The sequence below is a fragment of the Impatiens glandulifera genome, chromosome 1 (genome assembly GCF_907164915.1).
Source record: "Impatiens glandulifera chromosome 1, dImpGla2.1, whole genome shotgun sequence".
Lineage (NCBI taxonomy): Eukaryota > Viridiplantae > Streptophyta > Magnoliopsida > Ericales > Balsaminaceae > Impatiens > Impatiens glandulifera.
The window spans coordinates 68,758,329-68,768,318 of record NC_061862.1 but is presented as its reverse complement, the minus strand read 5'-3'; the positions used below and the strand labels follow the sequence as shown (position 1 = coordinate 68,768,318).

At 27.6% G+C, this 9,990-nt stretch overlaps 1 pseudogene; it reads left to right on the top strand.

The window, feature by feature from the left end:
* Positions 1-2,206: 2,206 nt before the first annotated feature.
* Positions 2,207-8,785, top strand: LOC124931202 (annotated as a pseudogene).
* The last annotated feature ends 1,205 nt before the right edge of the window (positions 8,786-9,990 follow it).

Genomic DNA, 9,990 nt, shown 5'->3' with positions numbered 1-9,990 from the left:
AATAATATAATAATTTTAATTGATATGAATTTTAAAAATATGTTTAATATAAAAATAATATAATAATTTTAATTGATATAAATTTTAAAAATATGTTTAATATAAAAATTAGGTAAATAAAAAAAATTATGTATTTAAAAATTTAAATTATATTTTATTAAAATAAAGAATGAGTATTTAATAAATATAATTTAATAATCTTAATGTAACATTTAAATTTAAATTATATTTTGTTTTAGAAAAAAATATTTCTATAAAAAATAAAAATGAATAATATAATTTTTATGTTTAATGTAGAAATTAAATTTTAATTTAGATATCAATAGAAAATAAAAATAAATAAACCAATATCATAAATTTTTAGATGCATGATAAGAAACTTATCATGCATATAAAAAGTATTATGTATCTTAAATAGTAAGATAATATAAATTTAAATAAGTTAAAAATCCTTACTTGAACTCATCAAGGTTGATATTTAAGATGAATAATAACCTGCAATAAAATAGATATTTATAATATTATTCAAACAATTATATGTAATAGATTAAGATAGAAAATGAAAGAATTATGATTATACCTAAATAAATCCATTTTGGAATTCAGGAAAGAGATGAAAAACAATATACAACTCCTTTCAACGCCGACCCAAGGTCTTCAAATTCTTGAAAAATAACGACTCCTTCAACATCAACGAAATAAAGCCAATTAAAAAATAAAAAATAACACAAAAAACAAAGTCACACATATCAATGGAAACAGGGATTAAAATTCAAGCATCAAAATATAAATAAATGGAATTTTCAGCTGCTAAAAACAGACTATAATAAGTTTATACCTTCAGTTTTCCCAAGAAATAAGAAACATTGTCAATATCCTTGGTGAATCAGAAAGCTGGAGTGGAATAAATGCTTTCAATCATCCTATTTGAAATATTTATAATGCTTTATCTGAATGTTTTCTTCCAGGCTATCAATAAAATAAAAAACAGAATCAATGAAATAAAAAACAGAATCAGAAGGATGAAATCAGTAAATTAGATTTTGATTTTCGTTAAAAACAAAATCACACCGCAGTAGCAACAACTTTCATTGCATCGGCATCAAGCCTATTCTCCCAGCATTGATCACCTACAAATATCATAAAAAATAATTGATACCTATTTGTCCTGTTTTGATTCAGATTTTTGAGAGAGAAACGAAGAATATACCAATATATCAAGCTTGCCGAACTTGGATCTGACTAAATCAACAAGGATAGAAATAATAGACAGATCTGCAACATCAAGCTGATGGAAGATGACAAGTAGTTCATCTCCTCCTCCGGTAAGTACTCTCTTTAAGATTAGATTCCTCTTTTTTCATCTCTAACGGTCAGAATCACCGTTATGACTTTGAAAGTCAACTGTCTGCATATTTCTAATTCAATTCCTCTGTTCGCCCTGTTACGATCAAATGCATTGTAATTTCTCTAGGTTTTCAATCAACGATTAACTAAATAGAATTTCTCTAGGTTTTCAATCAACGATTAACTAAATAGAATAAATTATGCATTGTAATTTCTTGTTTGTTATAAGCAAGAAAGAATCTTCTCATACCTCTTCGTTTCAGTGTCCCGTGCATAGAACAGGTGAAATAATCTTTCCTTTTTCCAAAGAAAAATGCACCGACACTAGCCGATTCAAACATCATCTGATAAACTAATAGAATAATTAATACAACAAGTCAGGGCATATGCATATAAATTATAAGAAAAAGTATGCATTTAGAGAAAACGATTCAGATGAACATAAAGAAAACCATTATTACAACTGAATAGAAATACGGCAGTCATCGCTCCCCGAAAGGAACACCCGTACCGATTGAAACATCATAAACCCTAAACGATCGGATATTACAACAGATCTCCTTTTCCAACTAATCCAATATAATTGATGTAATTAGAAGAAACAGTTCATGAATTTTAACAGATAAACAAAGAAATTCTCCTTTTGAGAAAAAAAGTAACCCTAAAAGTTCAAATCCTAGAAAGTAAAAAGTTGATCATGTTAGTTCATATATGAATGATTTCTTATTCAAACCATCATTTTCAACCTAATTCAGTCGAACATTACAGACAAGAATCATAACTCACCAGTTTTCCATTGGAGAACGAATCAGAAAGATCACGGCGCCGTGAACCAGTAGCGGATCCAATAGGACGGGACATGGATCCATTATCAAACCTCCGAGATGTGAGCCGCTGCCGATGCTGTTGTACGACGATCTGTCTATGTAAAATTTACTCTTCCGTAAGCATTTTCCGATTACTAATTCCTCCGGTAACTCCCCTGCTTCTGGAAGTTTTTACACCGCCAAGCAAATGATTCGATTTCTCTAGATGCTTCGGAGGAGGAGAAGCCGTTGTCGGTGGTGTGGACGTGTTCTTGAAGAATGGGAAATATCTGAATCCGATTTGCGGAAGGGGGTTTAAGGGGTTTTAGGATTTGGATATATATAGTTCCTATATAAATTGACAAACGGCTACGGTTTAGGATTTCGAATTCCAATGGATTCAAATTATCTATTATCTATTATCTATTATTATAATATTAATTCCTATGAATTCAAATTATCTAATAATAATAATAATTTGTAAAAAAAATATATATATATATATATATATATATATATATATATACATAATCAACTAAGTATATTATTATATAATTTTAATATTAACTTAAAATTATACTTACGATTTTATCAAAATTTAGGCATCATACTTTATTTTTAATAATATATTTCAATTATTAATTATTATAATAAATAATAAAATCATAATAATAATACAATATTTATAATATATTAGATAAATAACTATCATGTCTAACTAATTAAATTATTTAAAAATTATTATTTTTAATATTAAATCATCTATTAGTAAATGGTTCAACTTTAAAAAAAAAATTATTATTTTTATTTATAAATAGTTAATTCTTATTCATTCAAAAAATAATTATATATATGAAAAAAAATAATTTATAAATAGTACTAAATAAAACGTTAAATAATATGATAAAAATAAAAACTAAAACTAAAATTCTTAGGTTTAAAATTTAAACTTCTTGAAATTTTTGTTGATGTGACTTCAAATACGAAGTCGTTTAAAGTCTATAACAATGAATAAAAATGTATAATAAACTGAACAAACTAATCGGCGGTGTCGAAAAAACGAGTCGATAAAATGTTTACAAAATATTCTGTGGTATAGTGAAAATTATTTTTGTGTTGATAAATGACGCAATTTTTTTTTATCTAAAATCATAACTAACCATCGCCGAAATAATGATAAATTGAAAAAAAAAATTCAATGATGGACACATATAAAATAGCGTCCAAATGAAAGATTAGTTTAATAACTTTTAATTAAATAAAAAAAGAAATAACTATAGATCTGACAATTTTATCTTATTTGTCCTTAAAATAAGATTGACACAAACTCAAAAAAATGACCACCAAATATAATTAACAAATATGAGCATCAAACGACCTAACAAAAAGGTAGAATATTATTTGAATTAGAAAAATTCGGGATGACAAATCCGATACAACTAAATAATATACCAAATTAAACAAAATAAAGCATAAATTTAAATATAAGTACTTAAAAAATTTAATAAAGAAGCTGTGAAAACGAGAAAGAAAATAACTATTGTTTATTTTTTTAAAAGGAAATAAAATTAATTAACTTAAATAAAGATCCTTAAGCCTCTATTTGATTGGAGGTACAGTACTATAAATATAGGATAAAGATATCTACAATAAAATTAAATTAATGTTTGCTTAAAATAAATTATATCTACAGTGTTATTAAGGGTATAATTTATACCTAAAATGAGGTATAAAATTGTAACAGGTATCACAAGGTATAAATTTCTAACCTTTACTAATTTCTATTTTTTTTTAAACTCATTCTTGTCTTTAACCAAAATTATTGTCTTTTTCATCCTGGGACGTGGAAGTGGACTTAGTTACCCCATTGATGAAAGCTATCCTATAAAATGTAAACAGATTTTTTAATTTTTCATTCTCTTGACCAATAATCTCTGAAGTTAAAAAAATAAAATAATTATTTATTTAAGAAATGTTTAACAAAAAAAATACAAATAAATTAAAACAATAAGTTTCTTAATTAACTCTTCGATGAAAACGTTTCACTACAATTTTTTTTTGGTAGTAAGCACAGAATATTTAAATGCATTTTTTTTATTATGTTAGATTACATTAATTAAGTCAGATTTGTTTTAGTCGGTTTTGTTTTTAGATAGTCTTATTTTCAAGTAATATAACAAACTTTTATTTTTATCTTGAACTTTTATTTTTATCTTGGTAGGTACCTAAATTCTTATTAAGTCTCCACAACATAGAACGATCTATTGAGATTCGTTTATTTGTGATTTTGTTATTATATATTTAATAGTATTAATTATTAATAAACAATTTATTTAATTATAGGAAATAAAATATATTTATAAATAAATTATATTATCATATAGCATTATTAAATATTTTTAAACTAATATTTTTTATTAGTTTAAATATAATTAATAATAAATATTAAAATAATTTTTATAAATAAAAGAATAAAATAGTCTTTAATTATTTTTACTATTTTTTTATACTACGAACCAAACACAAAATTATAAAATTTATATAATTTATATCACTTTTATTATTTCAACATACAAGTTATACCCAAACAACTTACATCTATATAACTAGTACCACGAACCAAAACGCTCAATTAATTGTATCACCTAATTGTACTAAAAAATGCACATTATTGTTGGTCTCAATCTCAAATCTGTCTAGATTGAACGTGGCACGCTTGTATGATTATAGAGCATGTTCAACGAAGATCACGCTCATCATCATCGAGACAATCAATCTCAAATCTCTCCTTTTTCGCGTGGCTGGAGACCGGTCCTTATTTCTCAGAGATAAATGTTTTCCAATTTTTCCATAAAAAACCGGAAAGGTGAAACAATCACATCCAGACGCTTTTACAGATTTCCTCCATTATTTATTCATCTTTTCATACTGTTTACCGCTATTATATATTTTAGTATTCAGCACTTACTGCACATGGTTGGCCGTTATGTGAAAGAAAAGTCTTCATCCTCGTTTAAATGATCTGTACGTATACATACTTCTTTTCTCTCTTATCTCTCGCAATCATTGTGACTTTTATTCATCATTAACTCTTCGTGGCATGGTGTGAATTCCAAATGTCTCTTTCAGGGTTGTAAAGATTTGCTTCAATCGAGTCTAGATCTGGAGTTCATTCTGCATTCTACTTGCTTGATTGAATCTCTTGTATCTATGTAACGATATCTGTTACTTTCCGTATTAATTTGAGTGGCTGATTATTATATTAGGTTTTATCTTAGGAGATTTCAAATCCAGTTACAAATGAATGAATTAATCCTCCGTTTGTGCTGTGAATCTATTTCTTTGTTTGTTTCTGTGGCTGTGAAACTTTCATTATATATCACAATTATCTTATCTGCATTGATAATTAGATGACCATTTTTTAAATAGGCTTTTATTTGCCAAAGAATCATATGTGGTTTAATGTCTTGTCCATTGGGTCTCATATACAGAGTGCATCAAGACTAGAGTGCATCAGGACTGATAATGACAGATTCTACTTTCAACTGACAGATATGGATCAGGAGGTACAGTTTTTCTTTGTGTTTCAATAAGCAATGTCATATAATGCCATCTCATTTTGTGATCGAGTTTATTTTGTTGTCATCGACACGAAAGAATCAGAGAAGCTGAGCTCGGTTCACATACTGTAAGGTCCCATGGGATTATAGTGGCGAGGATCCACTTGCATGATTGACTCATTTTACTGCTTCTTGGTGTGATATACTATGTTTGAATACAATCAGTCCGTTCTATCGGTTTGTTTTGAAGGATATGATGTCTGACCTCAAGTATTCTTTTGAAAGATAATACAGTTCCTCCATGGGCTGTTCCGGTATGTTCTTTTTCTATTATTTTTATTTAGAGAAATATTTATAGGTCGTGTAACTTATTAATAGTGTTCCTAATAATATATATTTCAATTATTAATTATTATAATAAATAATAAAATCATAATAATAATAAAATATTTATAATATATTAGATAAATAACTATCATGTCTAACTAATTAAATTATTTTAAAAATTATTAATTTTAATATTAAATCATCTATTAGTAAATGGTTCAACTTTAAAAAATATATTATTATTTTTATTTATAAATAGTTAATTCTTATTCATTCAAAAAATAATTATATATATGAAAAAAAATAATTTATAAATAATATAAAATAAAACGCTAAATAATATGATAAAAATAAAAACTAAAACTAAAATTCTTAGATTTAAAATTTAAACTTCTTACAATTTTTGTTGACGTGAATTCAAATACGAAGTCGTTTAAGGTCTATAACAATGAGTAAGAATGTATAATAAACTGAACAAACTAATTGGCGGTGTCGAAAAATCGAGTCGAAAAATGTTTACAAAATACTCTGAGGTATAATGAAAATTATTTTTGTGTTGATAAATGACGCCAAATTTTTTTATCTAAAATCATAACTAACCATCGCCAAAATAATGATAAATTGAAAAAAAATCAATGATGAGCGTCCAAATGAAAGATAATACAGTTCCTCCATGGGCTGTTCCGGTATGTTCTTTTTCTATTATTTTTATTTAGAGAAATATTTATAGGTCGGGTAACTTATGAATAGTGTTCCTTTCCATTGCTAGATATATGCAGTTATTTTTCCTATTTTGATTTTTCTAAGAGTTTATTTACGTAGGAATGATGTATACTATCTTCATCATGTAACTTTAGGTAAAACTGAAATCCTTACTTTATGTTCTTTGTGTGAAATGTTATGTTTATAAGGTTTGAGAAAAAAAAACAGGCCTACTTTTTTCTGTCCTCATCACGTCTGTTCTAACAAATGCGATAAAGGATGATGTTGGTCGGCCTAGACCCGACTTCTTCTGGCGGTGCTTCCCAGATGGAAAGGATGTATGTATTTTACTCAATTTTTCTAGATAATGGCTTCATTTATAAATACCAAGTTCAGTTTACAGTTCAGATCTAAATGATAGGACAGAAATAATTTTAAATGAAATGAATATGGAATATACGGTTTTCCCACTAAGAATCCTTGATTGAAGTGGAGGTAGGTCTGTGGGGATCGTGCTAGCTTACACACCATGGAACAAATTCCGATTTAATTTTTTTTATAGAATCTGCGGTTTTATCTTAAAAGTATGCTAAGTGTGGTGTCTCATGTCTTACTGTTAGGCTTATGATTTGATTAGAAATGTTATTTTCCATGGAAACAAACATGTGATAAAGGAAGGGCATAAAATTTTTCCAAGTGGCCATACATCGGGTAAGTATCTTATTGATATTCAACAAAAATAGTCCTCCAATACTTTACTCAAAATCATATTAATTTCTTGTTGTAGTATTCTTTGCCAGTATTCTTTGCCGGTCTAGGATTTATGTCGTTGTATTTATATGGAAAGATCAAGGTGTTTGACCGAAGAGGACATTTAGCAAAATTGTGCATCTCTTTTACCCTGCTACTCGTTGCATCACTTGTTGGTGTCTCTCGAGTTGACGACTACTGGCACCACTGGCAAGATGTGGCAGTAAGAGGTATACTAGGTGAGTTCATTGCGTGTTATGTTTATCAATTACTATTTGGGACTTGAACTTGGTTTTCTTTTGGCATATAAAGCTAGTACATTAGCCATTTGGGGCTTTTGTCAAGGAAGAAGAGATTAATGTTTCTTTTTCTAAACTAATAAAATATCTAACACTAAATAATTTCGTGAAAAAAGAATATCGGTTAGGAAAAAGCGCCCCAAATGGCACACATGTTAAAAGTTTGAACATCATCTTGAAGTTCAAAGTTCAAACCCCATATGCTAAAAGAGGTCCAAGTTCAAGCCCCAATTTTAATAGCTTTGAGACTTGTTTGATGAGGTGTTATTTAGTCCTTGTTCAATATGGGCTTTTGAGATTAATATAAAATAACCGAATATCTCATCATCAATATACTCTTTATTCATTAAATTATAACCATAAGACTAATGTCCTTTTACCCAACTAACCGAGTTTTCAATAGCCTCACACCCCTGCCAGAGATTATTTTCAAAAAAGAAAATGTTAATCGTCTTAGATAGTAAAAGGGTTATTTATCTGCAGGTATGTATTGGCTACATTCTGCTATCTTCAGTTTTACCCGCCTCCATACCATGTTGAAGGTATGTCTAATCAGGGTTGTTGTGCTACCACATAAGTATTCACAACTAAAACAGAGCATTTTTTTCGTGAATATATTATCATCCCATTACAGGTTCGGGTTCTTATGCCTACTCCAAAATGAGGGAGGAATCACGCAGTCCTAATCGCTCAGTCAGTAGTGTTTTAACACAAAATGAAAATGAAGTATCGGGAAATACTCTAGTTGAAGATGATCATCACCATAATTTCTTAGGGATGGGTTTATCGGGAAATTCTAGTTTGGCAGTTGATACCTTAGAACAGGGAATAATGTATAGTTAGTTATATACGTGCATTATTTGATGGTCAATTGATAGCCAACTGTTTTTTATTGTTTTTTGTTCATTGAATCGTAGCGATGGCAGGAATTCACAGCCGCTTCACATCAATGGAGGCCAAGAGATCCAAAACAGATGAACTCGGTGGTAGTTAGGTTAACATATGGTTTTTATAGTTAGCCAGAGTTATTAGTTTATCTATGAAGCATGTTAATATATTTCTATGGGTAATTATTTTATCCAGCATTTATTTTATTATTTATTATTTATTATTCATAATTCAAATCAAATTGTTAGGTGTTCAAATTAGATTTTAAGATTAGGACACTATTTTATTGGACAAGACATGGTTCAATTATTACTATTGTTAATGAATGGTATAATGACAATATTAATATACTTTTTGATAATCTTAATTATACTCACATGTCATAATATATAAACAAATTTTGTTTTAATACTCTTATAGGTAATAGTTTATAAAAAAAATAATTTAATTTCATTGATTCGAACTTGCATCTTAAAAACTAAATAATATTATTAAAAATTTGGCAACAAAAATTTTGGTTAAATTTAACAAGTTATCAGAAATTGAGAAATATTGAAATAATATTTTTTTCTTATACAAAGTATGATAATTTTTTTTTGATTAGTTGATATGGAAATAAAGGAATTTGAGGTAATTGTAAAGACAAAAGGTAATGACTTTAGTTCAAATATCTTCAAGTGCTTCATTACAAACATTATTTATCATATTTTGGATGGAGAGGAACGCATAAAAATTATCAAGGGTTCGAAATGATGTGAATGTGAAGACGAATTCTCACTTGTGAACGAAATTGGTTGATTTGTCAAAGACGAAATATTGCATATGAGAAATTTACTCTTACTTATGATTTCAAGGCACTCTAAGTTTCATTGATTGCTTCCTTCAATTTTGTTCTCATTCTGGTTGTTTTTTTTTGTTTTCATCTTGTTGATTCATTCATTTTTGACAAAAAAAACTGTTTTCCCACCTAAATCATGAGCTCTTAAAATTCTTCACCCTTTTCGGGTCTTTTTATTTAATGACATTATGTCGTTTTATAAAAAAATTAAGATAACAAAGTCATATGAGAAAATATTTTCAATCTAAAAAAGATGGTGAAATTATTATAAGAAGTTAAAGATTAATCAAATAAAATATTGTTGATCAAACACTAAATTTTATGGATTGGTTAGTTAGTTAACTTGCTAATCCGAAAAATTTTTCTCAAAATTTTGATTCGGTCTTTGTGTTTGATTTTGTAGAATTTAAGATAGTGGTGAGTCGCTTCTTCAGTTTCGTTAGAAAGCTTATCTCGTGGTATTTTCTCAGTAA